The sequence below is a fragment of the Silurus meridionalis genome, chromosome 23, assembly GCF_014805685.1.
Source record: "Silurus meridionalis isolate SWU-2019-XX chromosome 23, ASM1480568v1, whole genome shotgun sequence".
Classification (NCBI taxonomy): domain Eukaryota; kingdom Metazoa; phylum Chordata; class Actinopteri; order Siluriformes; family Siluridae; genus Silurus; species Silurus meridionalis.
In genome coordinates this window covers 19,956,016-19,977,734 of record NC_060906.1, presented here as the reverse complement: position 1 = coordinate 19,977,734, position 21,719 = coordinate 19,956,016, and the positions used below count along the sequence as shown (strand labels likewise).

The 21,719-nt window shown below is 38.6% G+C and overlaps 1 long non-coding RNA gene across 1 annotated transcript; it reads left to right on the top strand.

Annotated features, from left to right (window-relative positions):
- Nucleotides 1–11,744: 11,744 nt before the first annotated feature.
- On the top strand, nt 11,745–18,605 carry LOC124376974. Its single transcript, XR_006924034.1, has 3 exons — nt 11,745–12,062; nt 18,020–18,235; nt 18,470–18,605. It is a non-coding gene; the product is annotated as an uncharacterized LOC124376974 (long non-coding RNA).
- The last annotated feature ends 3,114 nt before the right edge of the window (nt 18,606–21,719 follow it).

The following is a 21,719-nucleotide window of genomic DNA, read 5'->3' as shown; positions in this document are numbered from 1 at the left end:
ATGATATGTGTTAGCAACAACACGGTTAGTTTCTGTTAGTTCAAGTTATTTTTAAATGCACATTAAAATTCTCCGACATAAAATGTAGTGAAAATGTGCATCGGATGAATAGTATTTGATGTGTTATGATGTGTTTTGAAAAAGAAATATTAGCCTTGCAAATTGCTGTGTTATAAAAAGCATAAAACACTGTAAATTATGATTTGCTACAATTGGAAAATAATCAGCATTGGGGAGCGATAACTCTGCAGTAACTCCCTTTAATATCGGCGGAAATGACAAAACCGAACATTTGAAAAACTGTAAATCTCCAAGGATGTTGTGAATAAAACTTATGAATAAATAAGGGATCTTGCGACCATCATCTTTGTTTTTACAGAAAAGACCAACATATCTGATGAGATGGGGTTGGGTGGGAGGGTTTGTGGGTGTGGGTACATTAGATTTTTAACCACGTCTGCTTGAAGAGGAACAGAAGTGGTTAAAAAATCTAATGTACCCACAAAAAGCAAAAGTGAGAAACAAAAAGCGAACACACCCAGAATGTGAATAATTAAGTCTAGTATCTCCAAGCTTAAATCATTTGGCTTCTGAATGCCAGACCTCCCCGAAGCAGATGTAAAATTAGGAATCTTTCTGAGCCGCCAGGGCTGTTACCTCAAGGGGGTCTGCGTAATTGTTGATATTGGACTCTGCTCTTGTCCCAGAGAAATATTAAATCTTCTCATTTGATTTCCGAGCATAATTATGTCGTAAAAAGTACACTGGCTGCGAGACGGCGAGCACTGGCAGTCGAATTTGCTTTCATCGTGTACGGACTGGCTTAATTACAGAGCACATCACCGGCCGTCTTTTCACTTCGTGGCGACACTTAGCCATTTGTCTCTCCGAATCATCACTCTCTCATGTTCACAGCTGATCACAAAGAGACTGAGGGCGGTTTGACACTCGATCACACACACATATATATACACACACACACACACACACACAGCACTGCGAGGAACTTCAAGCAGACGCTTCTCCAGTGATTAGGTAGTGTACTCAGTGTTGGGTTACAGATACAACAAACATCGCTTCTAACCATAGTGTGAGAAAGACGAGTTCTCATAAATCAAAACAAGTGCGGAAATGTGAGACACAAAACTGTTTAACAATCGCTCTCTAATATACGGAACATCCAGTATATATAACATCAGCTCATGGAACTAATCAGCTCATCAGCTTTATGTGCTATCTATTGTGTCTATTGTAGTTATGAAACATGGTGGTGGTTTTTCTTATTTGTGAATTTATACAAGCTGGTTTTGATGGCCATAGTGTAATACTCACTGCACAGACGAAGGCAGAATAAGAATGAACTGATTAATGTTTAAGGCATTGGACAGGGGATCTGAAAGTCAGAGGTTCAAATTCCAGCCACACCAAGTTAAGGAATGTATTAAAATAGACATGATACACAATATGGACAAAAGTATTGGGACTTTCCCACTCATATGTGGTTCTTCCCCAAACCACAAAGATTACACAAATGTACATGAGTCTTTAGCATTACATTTTCCCTTTACTCATACAAGAAGACCCAAACCTGTTCAAACATTATAATGCCCCTGTGCACAAATCCATCTCCATGAGATATGTGTTACACAGGTTGGAGTGGAAGATCTTGAGTGGCCTGCTATAGAGCTCTGAACCCTTCTGGTTATCTCAAACCTATGGAACCCTTTTGGAATGAATTGAACGCTGACTGCACCTCGGGCCTCCCCACCTCACCCCCATCAGTACCTGACTTTACTAACACTCTTGTTAATAAATTAGCACAAATCTCCACAAAATCTTCTGGAACATCCTTAGAGAAGAATGGAGGTTATTATAAGAGCGAAATGGGAATAAATGTGAAATGAGATGCTCAGAAATCACCTATGAATCTTATGGTGAGGTGTCCACAAACTTGTCTATATAGTGTGTATAAACAGATTCATAATGAGATAGATTGGATTAAAATTTAAGATAGTATAAAAAGATATTGCTTAAAAAGCCTACATAGACTGATGGACAGATATAGGGATATATAGCCAGAGAAAAAGACAGATCGATGTGTAGAATGTTTGTGTGCATGAGCATGAGCAAGAGCTGTGTCCTTATTAGCAGATAACTAGCTCCGCTGGCTCGTATATCTGCGCGTTTATGGAGAACGTCGTCTCGAGAAGTGTTTGCTCAGCACTGGGCTTGTTACAGTGATAAGTGAAGACAGAGCTTCTATTCCCTCAAACGCTCCATCAGGATGACACACACTCCTGGCAGCAGTTTGTGCACACCAACTCGGCAGGGCTCTGCACCGCGTGGGGAGGATGGGGAAAAAAATCCTGAAACTTTATCACTCAGCTTAGAGTTAAAGTCCATGCAGACGGTATGTTTTAACCAATCGTTGTGTTTGTATCACGTTCCAGCGACGTCAAGATGATTGAAGTTTTACTCAGGACCTGCTTTATGGTGACTGGAAAAAGTCTTGGCAATGTGCCTCATCAGAATGTGTGTGTGTGGGCCAATTATTTTGACCTTGTGGGGACAATTTAGATGGTCCCTACAAAGTCCAACATCATTTTTTGTTTGTTTGGTTGTTGAAGTCTAGATCAAGCATTGATTATATTGTCAGTGGAAGGTCCTCAGAAGGATAATATGGAAAAGGTGTGTGTGTCTATTGTGCTTCATTCCTGACTAGGTATGCCACTTCGCCAGGAGAGAGCAGAGATCAAAAAGTGTTCCTGTATTTGAGAGATGAGAATGAGGTAGTCTGTTACACTTTAGAAACCTCTGGACTTTTGTCTATTTTTCAAAGATTTAAGTTTCATTTTCGAGTGCATTTGCTAGATGAGTTGGAATGGAAGCTGAAGGATTTTTTCAGTGACTCATACGCAGAGTTGAGGCTTGCCTTCCAGAGACTCTTGCCATTTTCTTTGGTGGCTTCAAAGCAGAAGAATATGTCACCGTCCAATTTTAAAACGGAACTCATTTGTTTCCACGCTTCAAGTCAACATGGTCAACTTTCAAAATGATTTTCCTATATGTAATGCTTACCACGGTTATCATGATTATGAAGTGTTAATTGAATTAACAGCTTTCAGAAATCTACTTTCAACATACAAATTAGGATCAAATCAGATCAGATAAGGATTGTACCTCAATCCTGACACTAGATAATTATGTGAGGTTTGTACATTTAAATTTATGGCATTCAGCACGTGCCCTTATCCAGAGTGACGTATTAAAGTGCTTTGAAGTCTGTAGCTATTAATAAATCAACTCTGGTTCAGTAGGTTGCAGACTTAGGATACCATCAAACCTAAACTCTGTTAGGAGGAATTATAGCACACTTTATTTTAACATAAAGACATAAAACAAACAGGGAAAATGAGTGCTAGTTCAAGCGTTTAAGGAAGAGGTAGGTGTACAACCTTCGTTTGAAGATAGCTAGTGACTCAGCTGTTCGGACATCTAGTGGAAGTTCATTCCACCACCTCGTTGCCAGAACAGAAAAGAGTCTTAACCTACCTCTTACCCTGAGAGATTGTGGGACCAGTCGAGCAGTGCTAGAAGATCTGAGGAAACGTGATGCAGTAAAAAGAGTGACAAGCACATTCATAAGTGGATAAGACAGACTGCCAAATGTGAAATGTTTGTAATATCATTCCCTTTCCAACCAGAGGTGATTCTGCAGTAATAAATTAAATCTCAACAATATTACCATTAAATGGCTGCATTTTACCTTCCATTGGTACCGATTTACCTTTTTCAGGATGTTCTTGTTTAGCAAATGTATTGATCTGATTGATCACATTGTGTTGATCCATTTTCTGTTACAGCAGCACTGAAAATAGCTCCAGCTTTAGCATAACAAAAGGATAATATGCATCTTCAATTATTAAAAAAATAGAAATCATGAAAATAATCTGCATCAGGGTCATAACAGTGATTCTGCTTCACCTCAATTAATCTTTATTATTATTTTGTTATAATAACACGTCCTGATGAGTTTTATTCCATTTCCGCTTGCCAAAAAAAAAGCATTTTGTAAAAGACGAAATTTTTTAAATACATTTTAAAGACAATCACACAGATCGTCCCAGCAATGTGTTTTTTTGATCTTGGAGTACTTGGAGTATAGTTAAGAATTTCAGATGCTAAATTGTAAATCCTCCTCAAGCAGCCTGTCTTACCATTGACCCCCTTGAAATGATCTGAAAGAGAAAATAGTCGTCTTTTTTGCATTCCTCTATTCCTAAAATCCAATTAATCACTCGTGCTTGTTGCCATGTCTTCTGGACTGGGGCAATTTCCTGACACTTAAGGTCTCTTTCCTGACACTCATTAGCCCGGTATTGTGTAGCTTGATATTTTTCCTCCCGCAAAGCCTTCATCTGTGGCTGCGGTGTTTGGTCGTGGACCACCAGCTGGAGCCACTTATCCTCCCCCCAGTTCAGATGTCCTGCGTCCAAGGGAATCGGCGTCATTAGCCTGATTTAACGTGATCACTTCGCTCAGGTTGTTTGAATGATCCCATCTTCGCGAATTAAGCTTCTCTATAGCGCACAGAGGCTGGAGTTTACATAAACCCACGACAGTGCACTGCTTGGCAGAAACTGGCTGCGCTGTTTAGGGCCTCGGCGCCCCCCAGGTAATGCCGTGCCGGCCAAGAGTGATCACTCAGGCAATTTGAATGATTTTCAACGCGCGCCCGGAAAGTAGCATGGGGGATAAAGACAAGCACGACCACAAGCGATGCACACACACACACACACACACACACACACACACACACACACACACACACAGCAACCAAACACGGGCACTGAAAATTTGCATGGTGCTCAGTAATACATTAGTGAACATCACTTGGCAATCTGTTCATACCAGCTTAATTGGATTTTAATACCGCCTCTGATCTTGTTTTCTAATTAATGGCGGTGGCTGGCAACCAAGCAGAACCGTGCACTGAACTACACCTTTGATCCTGGCCATATGGAGCTCCTCCAAGCATGGCTGCGATGGAGAAATCCGTCACCTCAGCGCTGGGTGTAAAGGTGCAGGGGCGAGATGGAAGGAGGGGGAGAAGCGTGGCACAAACCGCAGCCTCCACGGTGCCATCCCTATTGATGAATTTCCCTCACGATCGGTTGTGATCACAGATAAATAAAACATGAGCCAGTGAACTGATGCAAATAAGCCCTTGCATGCTTTAGGGAAATGTCAATTGCTTCTCCAATCTGTTTATTCCCCCACCCCAACCCCCCTTCTTCCATGGCCTTTTTTTTTTTTGATGAGCGCCTACTAAAAATGTTCCATTCTTCCTACTGGCAAGGTAAGAGCTGCATTTCTACATCTCACTCTTCATTCGGTAATTGAATGGCATTTGATGAACACAAGAGAAACACAAACGATATACATACAAATTGTATGTACGCGTTATGTAGGGTTCGTCCAATCTCTAGGCCGTTCATTTTGATTTCAGCGACGTGAGGAATGGCCTTCCAGCAAGCATGCCATTGAATTGCATCTACGTGGCCTCATTCTCGCCATGCGTGGCCCCATATGAAGGCTTGCGATTGAAAAGGTGTTTGCCCTTCACGAGGTAATTAATTTAAATAATGTTCATTAACTTTAAGCTGAATGCCTAATATCCATATGCCTTTTCTCTCTGTGCTTCAGTGCAGCGGTGACAGACAGGCTGATGACTGAAATCAATTAACTCTAAAGGAAAGTCAAGTGCAGATATTCAGAGAAGGTCTCCGTCTCATTTAAGGGTTCAAGTGTGCATCAAAGAGCATGGAATCAAAATGCATATATGCTCAAGTCCCTTTACATGTGTTCTTCTAAGTGTGAGTTCGAGTGTCGCTTTGTCAAAGTTATTTCTTTTTGTGTGCTTAAGAAGCGCGCCGCAGAACGTCAATGTCAAACGTACTTCTTAAAATTGAGACACAGATTAATGAATCAACAAAAACCTTCACAAATACTTCTCTATGTAACTCCTGAAAGGCTACAAGAGACCATGTGGAGCTCTTTTGTAATCATTTTATGTATATGTATTGTGATAAAGAACTGTAGCAAGATCTAAATCACAAAGAAAATATGGAGTTATACGATAACGAGTTTTAATGTAAAAATGTACCAATTATTATCGTCATTTATATTAAGCAATCAAAGGCCCGTTTTTTCCATTCATTTTCCTATGGAATGTGTTTGTTTCTTTTATGGCACCATGGACACACATATTCACAACTTTCAAACCAATCACCTGCATGTCTTCCATAAACCTCCTTCTTGGTCTTCCTTTTTTCCTCCTGCCTGGCGGCTCCATCCTCAGCATTCTTTTATTGATATACCCCATGTCCATCCTCTGCACATCTCCAAACCGTCTCAGTTGTGCCCCTCACCTTGTCTCCAAAACGTCCCTCTAATAAACTCATTTCTAATTCTGTCCATCCTTATTACTCCTAATCGCACCACACAGACATAGCAAAAACATGGAAAACTCCACACATTGATTAAACCAAACCAAACCAAACCAGAAAACCTGGAGCTGGGGGCCACTGATGCATCCCACAACACCAGCATGACAACCTGAACAATAAATTGCTTATTATTATAAAACAGAAGCTTTATACAATAAATAGCACTATGTATGAACATGAATGATATACATATTTGATGTCAGAACCCACTGTATTCTTCTCACTATGCTGTTAGCTATGAACTATTGCAGTACTGTAAAAATCAAATCCTGGGGTATGGATCAAAGAAACGTTCCATCTTTGTTCATTTGAGAAAACCCTTACAAGTTCTGTGTAGAACAACAATGACAGAAAAGTCCACACTTCCAGAAAGCAAAACAAACCTTTTACAAACATTTCCTGTATGACTCAAAATCCTAAGACAACATATCAGTTCATCAACATGAAGTTTACTGATGTTTATGATCTGATATAGATTGGTGCTACTGTACAACTCCATCATGTTGTATTGTTAGTATACAGTTATTGGTATTATTGTATTTAACTGTGAGTAAATGTTGGTACATACTGCAGCTGGTCAGTTTCTTAAACTAGGGTGAATTTAGTATCACTGTCTGTTTTGCATATTCGCCTTAGCAGTTTGTTAAACAGCTACAACATTTGGTTATTTAGTTTTGGAGACAAGGTGAGGGAGGTGTGATTGAGATGTTTGGACATGTGCAGAGGAGGGACATAGGGTGCATTGGGAGGAGAATGCTGAGGATGGAGCCACCAGGAAGGAGGAAAAGAGGAAGGCCAAGGAGGAGGTTTATGGATGTGTTGAGGGAAGACATGCAGGTGGTTGGGTTGAAAGAGGCAGATGTAGAGGACAATAATAATAATAATAATAATAATAATAATAATAATAATAATAATAATAATAAACCTGATAATATGATCTATACAATATATGGACAAAATGGTTGTCCACCTGACAATAAAATTCAAATATTTTTTAAATATATTAATATCCCAATTAAAATACCCTCCACTCTTTCAGGAAGATGTTCCACTAAATTTAAGAGGGTGCTTATGGAGCTTTGTGATTATTCAGCCACAACAATGTTAGAAAAATTAGGTCCTGATGTAGGGTGAGGAACATTCACAGTCATCCCTAAGGTACCTAGTCAGGTTGAGGTCAAAGCTCTATAGCAGGCCACTCAAGATCTTCCACTCATCCCATGCTTTGTACTGTCATGCTGGAACAGGTTTTGGTCTCCTAGTTGAAGTGAAGGGAAATGTAATGCTATGCATCCTATACCATTGTGGACCTCCAACTGTGGTGACAGTTTGGGAAGAACCACATATGGTGGGAAAAGTCAAGTGATTGATGATTAATGCATGATTAATTCTTGTTCTCATTTTGTATGCATATTTAACCCTAAACAGCAGGGTAATCAATATAACAAAATGGCAAGATGCCATGTTTGTCAAAAATTTACTATATTATGCTAAATTTGACCAAACCCAAATCAAACCCAATTTGACTAAACATACTTAGAAGAAGAGAAGTCAGCTTCATATCAGTGAATTCAGTGATACTATAAAGGACAGTGTTACCCAACATTTTGCTGCAGGCCACTGACAAACATTCTGAACTCTGCCATTATAAAAAAATAATAAAACTAACAATTTCAATCAACACTATTCCCTCTGGCCAAAGAGCAGTTCTACTGTTCAAGCGATGAGCTACGTGTTCACCTCCAAAGATGTCAGTCAAGCTGGAAAAAGTAATAAAAAGAGCACCTGGCATAAGTCAGATCGCATGATGATTCATTTTTCTTTTTAGCGTTTTGTTTTCATGACAGAATTATGTGTGTGGGTGTGTAGGTGTGTGTGTGGGTGTGAAGGAAAAAAGGGTCAAAGGAAGAGAATACAAATTAATATAAATGAAGAGCCACAGATCATCTGTTCAATGACCATCTGCCTTCATGTGCTGTACATGAGCTGAAAATTGATGCATGTTTTAATAATTGAAGAAGAAGATCGCTAAGGGCAAGGTGTTTTTTTTTTCGAGTTCCCTTGATAACACCTTTAGAACTACGCTATGACCGGTGAGCAATTAAAGCAAGTTCTATATTTGTCTTCAGGGCTGATGATTATAGGGAAAGTTTGTGATGGCCAAAATATTGCTGACATGACAACAGCTCGATATAAAATGCCAAATGCCGTTGCACTGATTCAATTCAGAGAGCACATAATTAGCTGACATGAGTCAGGTGTATAGCTGTGGGGGAACCACAAAGAGTTACAGAGCATAGGGTAGCAATGACTGGAATTGAGATCTACAGATTAGCATAGCATGCTGTTAAACTAAGAATCCAGTGATTTCTGTATAGACGATCAGATCTCATCAAAAGAAAAATACGTTGTTGTTTTTTTTTTAACGCAGATTCATTTAGTTGGAAAACATTCACAAATGTGCTGGCACAGTCAAAAGTGCTGTTTGAAATTTTGAAATTTTACGATTTCACTTCTTTAAATGACAGGATGCTGCGAACCGCTTTCTTTCTTTCTTTCTTTCTTTCTTTCTTTCTTTCTTTCTTTCTTTCTTTCTTTCTTTCTTTCTTTCTTTCTTTCTTTCTTTCTTTCCCATCTAATCTAATCTACAATTTGATATTTTAGTATCTTATTAGAAGTTCGAAATATAGATAGCTATTCAAATGTATTGATTTACTTCTGAAGCTTGTGGCCAGAGAAGACTGCAGGAGGTAACAAAATATATGTATAATTAGTAGACTGTCTGATGGCAGAGAGAGAAAGCATCTGGTATCACACCCTGATTCAGAGCGACTTACAATGATCTTATTTATAAAACAGAGCAGTTCGCTTGTTTAAGGACTCAGGAACGGTAAACGTGGTAGTGTTGGGATTTTGACCCCGCTACTACTTACCCTAGCTTTCACCACTTTGTGCTTTCTCTAGACCATGGAGAACCACCATGCAGTGAACTTATTCATTCATTTGTCATCAGTAACCACTACATCCTAGTCACAGTGGTAGCAAATCTGGAAGCCAATCCCATGAATCCCATGAAAATACTTGCATTTATTGCCCGCAAATAGACAGGGAATAATTCCATAGCATTAATACCTTCCTATTTAATGAAGCCTTATCCTTCTACAGTGACAAGATGCTCAGAACTATGAGAAATCCTATCTGACCTATCTGGTCAGACTATTTTTTGTAATTTTTTTTTAACAAAACAAATGCAGACTGATATATATATATATATATATATATATATATATATATATATATATATATATATATATATAATTTTATTTATTTATTTATTTATATTATATAAAAAGACCTGGAGGTCTTCTTTTCAAAGTGTGTCAAACACCTCTGCTATTAACTCTGGATCTACACAATGGTGTCAAAACCGCAACCTTTGTGACAGATATTTAGCTTCGGGAAGAGGGCGAAGTGCACAGGAGCCAAATCTGGCGAGTAGGGTGGGTGCGGAAGTAAGATCACTCGAATTGTTATCCAACGATCGTCAGGCACATTTTTGGGGGTTGAACTCGTTGAAGGTCTTCCTGATCCCTCATCTACTTCCAGTGATGTTCTCAAGCTCTGAAATATGCGTGCCACTCAAATCACCTCGAACGACTCATTGCAGCATCGTATGTCAAACGTATGTCATGTCAAACATCCATGTGGTAGATTTTCCTAATTTCATGCAGAATTACACGTTTGCTCTTTGTTCGAAATTGGTGTCCACCTCATATAGTGTAAATAATTTTTTTTAATACCACCTCATATATTGTACATAAAAATCATTTAGCTTTACTAAAAACACAATGCTATCATTGACGGTCATACTTCTAAAAATAATGAGTATTATATTATATTGACAAGTTGTAATTTCCTGAACATAAATTGAATATATGCAAGCTTTGTGATAGCAAAATTAGCCTGCTGTGAAAGTTAAGTCTGACCACACAGAGGATGTAACACTGATCTTCAGCAGGAAAGTGTCAGAAGCGACACACAAGCAAGAAAATGCACTTCATCATTATTTTTTAAAAGAAGTGTGAAATTTGCCAGCCAAATGTAGTTCATCCAAGGTGACTGAAGTTTGTACCGAAGATACACGGCAGAGAGCTAACAAGGCTTATTTAAAATGCAGCCAATCAAATCAGATGTCCATCTAACATTTTCTAAACTGCTGCTCCTACTCAGGGTCATGGGCAAGCCTGGAGACTATCCTCAGAGAAACTCAAAGAACTCAGTGGGGAAGCCTGTATAGGATTTCAACCCATTACAGGGTGCAATCACATTTGAAAATGCCAAGTAGCCTACACCAACTAGGGGAGGAAACCGGGGTACCTGGAGGGAAGACCTAAAGCGTGGAGAACTCTGGGTACACAGGGCAGAAGCAGGAATCAAACCCCCAATTTTAGAATTGTGATGTAAACATGCAAACCACTAACGTACTGTACCATGACCCTTAGTAAAATCTCAGATAAAAAAAGAAAATAATAAAAAATATGGCAGTCAAACCAAATTAATAAATATATAAAATAAGCAATGAATATTTGTGCAGTATATATTTTTTCAATAGCTTATATCAGCTACATTAATAGTTTAACTGTCACAAATGAGTCAAAATGCATAATACATAACAGTTTGACTACCTGTCAGTGAAAGAATTCACCTTTGGGGCACAGCACCTACCTGAGTTTGATATTTGTATGGAGTGCAACCAAACTATGCACTTTGGAAGAGAGTGAATTTGCTTTAAGATGGCTGCTACTACTGTTTTCAGTGCACACAGTGGCAGAAACCACATGAACAGGGTTGATTAATTCACATTATGCCATTTCCCTGAACTGTTCCCCATAAGCTTCCTGTACTTGTTAGCTCTTGTGCAAAACTAAAGCAGCAAACCTCAGACACAAAGCATGTCTTGGCTAGATGGACTACACTTGTGGAAAAATTTCCCTTTTTGACCACACGATGATGAATTATGATGCTGTAGCTCTCTTGACACCATGGTATGCCCTGTATATTGCTAACTCAATGCTGTAGGTGCATATTTAATGCTCAATACTTTATGGCATGACGATCGTACCTTCATATTTTATTAACTCTTAACTTAACTTTTTTCTTGTGCTTGGCTTTGCTGAAGATAATATTCCTTAAAGTCTTTAGTTGAAGCTGTTCCCTCAACATCCCTGTCCAAGCCTGCTGTGTGCACAGTAAGAAATCTCAGACTGTCTGTGGGAGTGCTGCCGTGAGTCACATGTCAGTTCACTCCTTCCTCAGTTTAGACGAGATTAACTTGTCAAACAACTGGTCCTTTGCCAGTCTGCTCTTTCCAAGTGGATCTGGGACTCTTGATCCTTTCTTGGACTGATAGTCGAGGCTTAACAGAACGCAGGGCCAGCGAGAAGCGGGAAATAATCGGCTGCGGATTTAAGACCACTTTACCTGGATTCAGTGGTGCAGGATGGCGGGATTAGCTGCTTGGGTCTGGCGGCATACGAGTCTGTTTAGCTCAAGGTAAACAGTGTCATTCAGTGTACACACACAACTCAGGGACTACAATGTGCACAAAGGGCAGGGTACAAAAAAGAATAGTCTTTATAGTCTTTACTCTGTTGTGCCTTTATAAACTAATCTAAATAATGTCTCTCCAGATATCATGGATAGTTGACCATTTGAATTCAAGCTATTATAAAGCTATGCTAGGTTCCTAGGTCATGTCCCAAACCACATACTTTTGCAATAAAGATATGAGATGGTATCAAAAAGTTTCAAAACTAGTTCTGTTACATGCTAACAGATGGCAGCACAAGGCTGCATGCACAGTCACAGGGAGCACCAACCTTCATAAGTCAGTGTGGCAAAAATACATCATTCTGTGTACATGGGGAGCTGTGTAGCTGGTGCTAGATTGTCCACGTGAATTACCACACCTGTGATTTCTTCATAGAGCCAGTTAGAACAGGGTCACGGAGCTCTACTCACACACCAGTTTCTCATATAAACAATATGATCTCACTTCCACACCCACCCTACTCACCAGAGTTGGCTCCTGCAAACTTCACCCTCTTCCATAAGATAAAGATCCAGCTCAAAAGTCATCGTTTTGACACCATTGCGGAGATCCACCACGAATAGCAGAAGGTGGTTGACACACTTTGAGAAGAAGACTTCCAGAACACATTCCAGAAGTGGGAGCACTGTTTTGCTGTGCAAGGGGACTATTTTGTGTACATGTAGATAAATTAAGTACATTTTTGTGAACAGAGCTTGTCTTTTAACTAAAACCCAACTTTTTTTAATCCACATATACGTAAATTAGGTCACAAGTACATTTTGGCACAGTAAAATTCTTACTTCACATATCCCAGCAGTGTTAGGAAGCTGGGGTCAGAGCGCAGGGTCAGCCATGATACAGCAACCAAATCAGGATAAAAGCCTCACTCAAGGGACCGAGAGTGGTAGTTGAGGTTGAGGTCAGAGCTTGAGTTCCTTCTACTTCAAACTTGGCCAACTATGTCTTCGTGGAGCTTTCTTCATGCACAAAGACACTGTCATGCTGGAACAGGTTTGGGCCTTTCATTTTTAGTGGAGGGGAATTTGTGTGCTTCCAGATTTGAAGCAACAATTTGGCAATAAATTTGACACACACTGTTTCATTGATAAAAAGAAGAGCGACGCCATGACAGCTGAACTCTATCGGCCGATGGCGAGAGTAAGGCATCTTACAAGGTAGTAGATGCGTATGTCGCTATAGTCATCATAAGATCGAAAAAACTTAAGTCGAACCATCGTAACTCAGGGACTATCTGTATAGTATGTTCTTACATATGTAGTTCAATATGTATAAGCTCAGAAGTGTGTATGTGAGAATATTTGTTTGACCAGTCCCATCTCACTGCCACAGACAGTCTTGACCAATCCAGTCTAATAAATCCCACCTCCACCTTCAGATGTTCTTGACTAACCCTATCCACTTACACAATTATAATTGTTTCTCCATTCCTGCAATATGTTTTTGAAGTACAATGTCAGGAATTACAAAATGAGAACAAATACAAATATTAGAGAATATAAGCAGAGGAAAATGCAATGGTCTTGACCAGCATAAAGTGGTTATTGATGATAAATGAATCATTAATAAAAATAAATAAATAAATAAAAACAGTATATGTTGGACATATGACATATGTAACCATGCAATCCCTTTCAATCTTGTGTGGTTACTGATGCACACCTCTGCTGTATAGACTTTCTGGCCACAAAGTCTTCAGATGTTCACGAAAACCAAAGAACAATTACAACCTTATTCGATAAGATCATGTCTGTTTGATATTGCACAAAAACATGGCTACTATACATATGTATGAAATCTGTGCAACTCTGAGCAGGAGACCTGATGTTCTTGTCGCTCCGCCAGCTACCTGCTGCCATTCTCCTCTCAGCTCTAATTGGTAATTATTTTTCGAGGTTAATGCCTTTATTCAGGTTGTCACCGTGTGGCGAGGAGTGAAGGATTATGAACCGCATTGGGGGGAGAAGCGGTGCGAGATGAGACCCTGGCACGCGCAGAACTGATCATTTTTGTGCAGGCAGAGACGGAGGACAGCTCATCTTTGATCCACTGGGGTCTTCGCAGGCCAGAGGGGTGACAGCTGCACTTTCTTTAGCCCCACATTTGAATTTGAATTCTATCTTATGATGCAGCTATGCGCCGACTTGGCAGGCCAGTGGGGTAATCTGTTCCGTGCAAAACGCAGAGCCTTTCTTCCTGTGTGCCCTCACAGAGATTTGAGTAATTAAAGTTAAATGGAATGCATTAGAAAAAAAAAAAAAACTCACTTGTACCGGTGGCTGTCTTGCGAGTGCCAAGAGTGAATAGTCAGGGCTGTCCTTCGCTCTCTAATCCCTCGTACTATTTCTGCCCCTGTGACTTTGGCTGCCGCTGCACTGGAAGCTCAGCTCTCTTCACAAGCCGTCTTTGCAAGCTGAAAAGTGGAACTTCTGAACTGGTGACAGTTATTTGGAATAAACATCTGTGCTTGGTGTTGCTTTTCGGTCCATTCAGTGCTACTCTGAGCAAGAGATTCAGGAACTCGGATGTTCTACGTCATACATTAACATGTGAGGGCAAAATAAAAAAAAGCAGAACCATTGAAGTGGTGATGTTTCTTCTGAAGAGTTTTAAGAATTTTATGTTATTAAAGAAAAGCTCTACACTGAAGCAAATTGAGTATGTTTATACTAAAATATCTGTCATGCTTCCAGTCATTCTGGTGCTCATATGTAATTTTGGTATGTAACTGAGATATGTTAGTTTTGTATGTGACTAACTAAGGAATTTTTTTGTTTGTTTTTAATTATTCTTATTATTCTGGTAATAGTTGGGGGTTACATGCTGTGCTTCAATACAATCTTGAATGTGATAGAAGGCAGGTATTACTCTTAGTTCTTAAAACAACAATAATAATAATAATAATATATAATTATAATATGCATAATACAGGTAAGTCCTTACAATGGAGATACGTTACAAGGACCCCATCGTAAGTCAAAAATATCGTAAGTGAAAGAAGGTACTATGACTGTGACAGTCTTTCCTGCTTAATGCTGATTTATAATTTTTATTTTCTGCTCTGAACTGATGGATTTCCTCTTCTTTTTTTTCACTACAAGCAGGAGACATACTTGGCACTTGGAAGACATGCTTTTATCAGTAAAATTGCTGTTTGAAAACGTTTAGAAAAAAATACACACTGAGACAACTTTACTCCGTCGACCGCTAGCGAGAGCGAGGCATCTCACAGAGCGAGAGATACGCTCATCCCAGCTGCACATCCAACGTATCGTACATCGTACGCTGCTGCATGTAGCTGTTGTGCGAAGTTTTTTATATTTTTACAATTTACAATTTCGTCGCTCTTGTCATCGTAAGATCGAAAAATCATTGTTGCACTATTATGTGAGATAATTTATGCTACAAATTATGGAACTAGTTAGCAATCTACAACATTATTGACGACTTTGTAAGATAATTGCTAAACTGTTTCAGAGCTGGACAGACTGAAATACTAAAGCACTGCTGCATCACTCTCTGCAGGTAATGTAGGATATCACTGACCAAAAAAAAAGCAAACTAAGACTTTTAAATAATAAACAAAACCCCAAAAATTCTTAATAATCTAATCTCTTAGATAGCAGAAGGTTTAATAGCAAGCTGGTACAAATGGCAAAATATTAAAATGTTGTAGGATTCCAGATGTGCAGTATGTACTAAAAAAAAAAAGTTTCAAGACTAATGGTGTTAACTGGTGCTATTTTTCTTGAAGATGAAGATCCAGGTCAAAGGTCGCGATTTTGACACCATTGCAGAGATCCAGATCACGTTCTAGAAGTAGCAGGAACACTGTTAGCACTGTATTGCTATTTTAAATGGAAAAAATCAGCAAGATAAACAATGATAAAACACTTAACAACAACAATCCCACTGTACACCAGATTTCCGAAGACTAAACATACAAAAGAACTAAGTATATTAGCAGAGTTATTGAACTGTCGCTATGCTATCATGAACAGAATTCGCATGCTGGTTTGTTTTTCCTCAAAAAAGAGCTTTGAACAAAATTAGCCCCACCCACTTACAACATGATCATATTGGAAAGTTACCAATCATTTGCGTCATGTTGTGTACATGCACAGATTTAGTTCCTATGAATGTAACCGATCATATCAGGATTCACAACTTTCTCACCTTATTGCGTCAATGCATGGAACCGATGAGCAAACAGGAAGTTCACGAGTATATTTATTAGATTTCTTGTTAATTAGTTGGTTTTTTTGTTCTCTGCTGAAACTTTCATTTCAGCAAAAAAAAGGTTGCTGTGGTAGACAGTTTCATTAGTGTCACCATTCAAAAGTAAGAAGGTGGGGGAAGCTGTGAGACAAACATTTTTGCTTTGAGCTACGATACTTAAGTGATTAAAGGGACGGCCCCAAAACACACATGAAGTCCTAAATTGAGTTGAACAGTTCCTGTGTTGCATAAAAGACATTAAGTAGTGACTGACAGGTCAGTATACAGTATGTTTGAAGCCTGGTAAAAAAAAAAAAAAAGCCGTCTGCACATTTTTGTCTTGAATTGAAAAAAAAATCAAAAGGACAGCAAGTCTGCAGAAGTTCTCAGTCCTTAAAGGTGTCAAAGTGTGTGTTTTTCTAATCCGTGTTCAAATGAAATAGATTTAGAAAAAAAACACTGAACAATTCATTTTAAACAGATTGTATCAGGTGAAATCAAAAGAAACCATATATTCATTTTTTTCTTCCTTATATCTTTTTTCAAACAGAAATAAACACCCTTTTGTATATCTTCATGGCTTCACGTACTGTTTATAATATTTTACAACCTGGCAACAGAGATATCGCTTAATCATTCTCCAAATTACCATCACATCTTCTTGGGGCCATTTTGAGGATCTATATAAAAAGATACGTCTGGAACCTTGGGTTAGTACTTGGGAAGGGGTCTCTCAGTGATTAATATGTTGCACTGATCAGAAGGTCATGAGTTCAAATCCCACCATCACCAAGCTGCCACTGCTGGGCCCTTGAGCAAGGCCCTTAACCATCAACCTCTGTTGTATTAATGAGATAATTATTATTCACTCTGGATAAGAGCATTTGCCAAATGCTGTAAATGTTGGTAAGTGGTAGCTCAGTGAATAAGATGTTGGACTTCTGATCAGAATGTCATGCGTTCAAATCCCAGCACTAGCAATGCTGGGTCCCTGAAAGGCTCTTATCCATTTAATTGTTCAGCTGTATAACTGAGATAAATGTAAGTTGGATAATTGGATAATTGCGTCTGCAAAATGCCATAAATGTAATGCAATGTAGTACTTGTACATTGGACAAACCAAAAAGTCCAAGTTGTCTGGTGGCAAAGGTTCAATAGAAAAAGGCATAAAAAGATCAGAACACTTATATCTTGGTTATATCTGAACATTATTCTCAAAACTTTTTTTTTTAATATAAAACCAAGACATTATACATAATAACATTAAAAAATGTACAGTATTTAGCTTGTTGAGCCATGATGCCCATAAATCAGCCAGTCTCTCAGGAATTATAAACACACCTGAGAATGATGTATAATTTTGCATGAAAGAAGATCACAAGTAAAGCCAGAAGCGCTAAACTTCATTTGGCTCATGCGAATTTATGTGAATTCGCAACTGCGAGATCTTGGATTTCTAGCAAGAGGTGGCATATGCTAAAATGAAACAAAGACCAAACATAATTATGATTGTGAAATAAATTTGCATGGCATTCCTAAAAAAACAACAACTGTGTAATCACACGGGTTTTTAAGAAGCAAACACAGGACTGAATCATCTTTCATTAAATAGTGCCATAAACAAGTCTGAGGTCTCAGGTATAATACCAAGCAAAATTAGATCTCGTTTTTTGATTTCCAGACGGATAAAGAGATGGAGACAGACGGATACAAAACGAGCATTGTAATGGTCTTTGGCTGGATGTGCGATGATCTCCACATCTCTTGATAAAATGGAAGAAAGTGAAGTCCAGGTTTACACGTTCTTCCATTACAGGCGCCATGAGACAGACTCCACATCAAAGTCGGGAAAGAAAAAGCACTCCCCAGCCGACCTGTTACAACACACACCTGAGACGTAAAAGCAAATTGATTACTCTTTAACCTACAATGCTAAGCAAGGCAACCCTCTGATATGACTATGAAATAATTATAACCTGCACTTCTCAGTGGGCATTACTGCTGTATGTATATTTTCATTGACTTAGGTGAAGACCTCCAAGGTCTGGACGAAAAAAAAAAAAATCTACTTTAATAGCTACCTGTCAAGTGTAATTAAGTGTGTTTTTCCTTTTCTATGCTTTTCCCATAGCCTGCAGGGAGACGTTTCTCTTAGCTGTGTCTGCAGCAGCGCCTTTGCCACCCAAAGCTTGGAGACAGTTTTAATTGCAACACGACGACCACAAGAAAAGCCCAGAATCCCCATAAAAGCACAGCAAAAGCTGGCTGCAGGCCCATGGAGGAGAGCAAGCCACACCGTAATTACAGGTAAACGACCTAACTTTTTCTCAGACTGCTCCGAGTGAGTGAGCGAGCGAATGAGAAAGTGAGTGAGTGGGACGGATTATGTTTTAGCATTTCAGATCTCGTCACACCTTCGAGCGATCACGTTATATCAGTACGTACAGGAGAAGTGGTGGGTGTCTGAGGGAGTTGGGATTTGCTTTCACTGGGGAAAGGTGGAACATGTTGTTGAGGTCTGTGCAAATTCTAAGGGTTTCGCTGATAAACGTGTTTTGGGTCAAATGCGTATAAAAATGTAGGGCTGTAAGACTTGTGTCTGGTCTCAAGGCATTTTTTGTAATGTCATGCACAGATATAATCACATTCCTACTTGGACTTGTCTTTGTCTTGGGGATTGGTCTGGTTAAATATTGTCTAGGTCTCGTCCGAGATTATAAAAATATTCATGTTGACTTTTCTTTTTTCGCACACAAAACACGATGTAAACGACAAAAAAAGGTTTTTTTGGGTCTTGGTTAAGACTGAGTTTTGGACTTAAAATTGACAATATTGGTAAAATACTTACGGGTGTGCTGGTATAAGCAATCAGTAATTAATAATATATAAAAAAAGATATATAATAAATATCAGTATATATAAAAAACCAACAATAAGGGTTAACTGATGATGTGATGAGGCCATTAAAGCAAAGTTACTGTTACCTGTTCCTCAGTAGGCAATTTAGTAATTAAAAAAAATGCACATCTGTCCCTAATTATATTTAATGTTGTGAAACATCCCCAAAGTATGTTTGTTCCTTTATTTCATTATAGCTCATTATACCTCTCTTTTTTCACTTTAAATTAATATAAAAATAAAATAGAAATCTGCAATACTGAAAATGCTGATGTACCCAGATAAGGCATTGATCTAAGGCACAGGAGACTCCTTCCAAAAAAAATGCTAAGTAGATATCTATGTACAGAAAAGTCTATTACATAAACACTATTAAAGTAGTATTATAGTAAAACCAACCCCAGCCATTAGGGTTGCCCGGATAAATGGGGAGGGTTGCGTTAAGAAGGGCATCCAGCATAAAAACTAGTTCTCTCCTAATGGGAGAAACTGAAAGAATGTAAAAGTATAGTAATAGTAACATAGTATAAGTATAATTAAATAAATAATATAAGTATAGTAATAGTAACATAAAAAACTATTCATATGCTATAAAATTCCCTGTATATGTTGTTATTATAGAAACAAAACCTAAACAAATTGAAATGAAAGCAATGATATACAACTGTGATTGGACTGCTGTTATAAAAAGTGAAAATCAACATCTGTTCAGTCTGATTTGAGAATTCAGTAGATCGGTGGTATAATGTGAAGTGAATATATGTGTTTCAATATATAGTACAGATTTTTGAGGAAGAGCATTACAGATTAATTATTTGCTTTGAGAATATTGATGGAAAAGTATAGGGAAGGTCAGAAGGTTATCTGTGATAGTGAAAGGGAAAGTTTATAGGACTGTGGTGAGACCTGAGATGTTGTATGGTTTAGAGACAGTGGCATTGAGTAAAAGACAGGAGGTGGAGCTGGAGATAGCAGAGCTGAAGATGTTGAGATGTTCATTAGGAGTGACGAGGATGGACAGGATTAGAAATGAGTTTATTAGAGGGACAGCGCATGTAGGATGTTTTGGAGACAAGGTGAGGGAGGTGAGATTGAGATGGTTTGGACATGTACAGAGGAGGGACATGGGGTATATCGGTAGGAGAATGCTGAGGATGGAGCCACCAGGAAGGAGGAAAAGAGGAAGGCCAAAGAGAAATTTTATGGATGTGGTGAGGGAAGACATGCAGGTAGTTGGTTTGAAAGAAGCAGATGTAGAGGACAGAGTAGTGTGGGAGCAGCTGAAAGAAGAAAAAGAAGAATATCTTTACGTAGGCTTCATATTTAATAGATATTTTTTATATATATACTTGTGGAAATGGCTGATTTGCTGCTTGGGAATTGTTTAAATTTACATTAACATTTATGGCATTTGGCAGGCACCCGTGTCCCGTGCGACTTACATTTATCTTATTCTCACAACTAAGCAGCTATGGGGTTAAGGGCCTTGTTCAGGGGTCCAGGAGTAGCAGCTTGGTGGAGCTGGGATTTTATCTCTAATGAGCTTTGTATCCAAAGTCCAATGTCTTCAATATTATCTTTATTAAAACCTTAATAAAAAAATATTTTTTTCTTCGTGTTTTTTACATCTCTGTCTCTTGTCACTGGCCTTTTTCACTTTTATTCACTATTTTATTCTCTACTTTATTATTTTTTTGGTGGTTCAGCATCTCTTTTTCATGCCATATGCATACTAAAACTTACTGTAAAATGGCCTTGGTTTTGTCAAGGACAAAATATAAAACAAACATATTTCTTGCCTGTTTATCCAGTTCAGGGTTGCAGTGGTTACATATCTTTCCCTTGAACCACTGCGAGTAATGTATAACACGGAACAAAGTCCAATCTCTCACAGAACACCACACAAAGACTCACAGAAAGTAGACAACTGAACATTGGAAAAAGACTTGGCATGTTTTTTACTTCTATTCTTGTGTAATCCTAAAAGCAACAGAACCTTGAAGTCTTTAACTGTTGTGGTTGATTCACCTCAAGAATTGGGCATGTTTTGTTTTGTGTCTGCTCATCTGCTCATCAGGTTTGTAAAGAGTGGTTATTTGAGTTAATGTAGGATTCTGATCAGTTTAAACCAGTCTGACCAGCCTACCTTGATCTCTCCCATTTAAAAGGTGTTTACACCTGAGGAACTGACACTCACTGGATGTTTTTTTGTACCATTCTGCGTCGGGATTGGTGTGTGAAAAAATCCCAAGAGATCATCGGGTTCTGAAATGCTAAACATTTTATATACAGCATCACCATATGTATTGAATGTGATTGTACAAATCTCATGTTTCGAAGTCCTCTTAGAGGTAAGGTTAATGTGAAAAACCCGCAAGAGTCAACAGCTTGTCGGAATCTGTTTTATATAAAGCAATTACATATTTGCCTTTTGCATCTATAGATGAAGTACTGCCTCAATTTCACCTCCTCCACTCATTGAT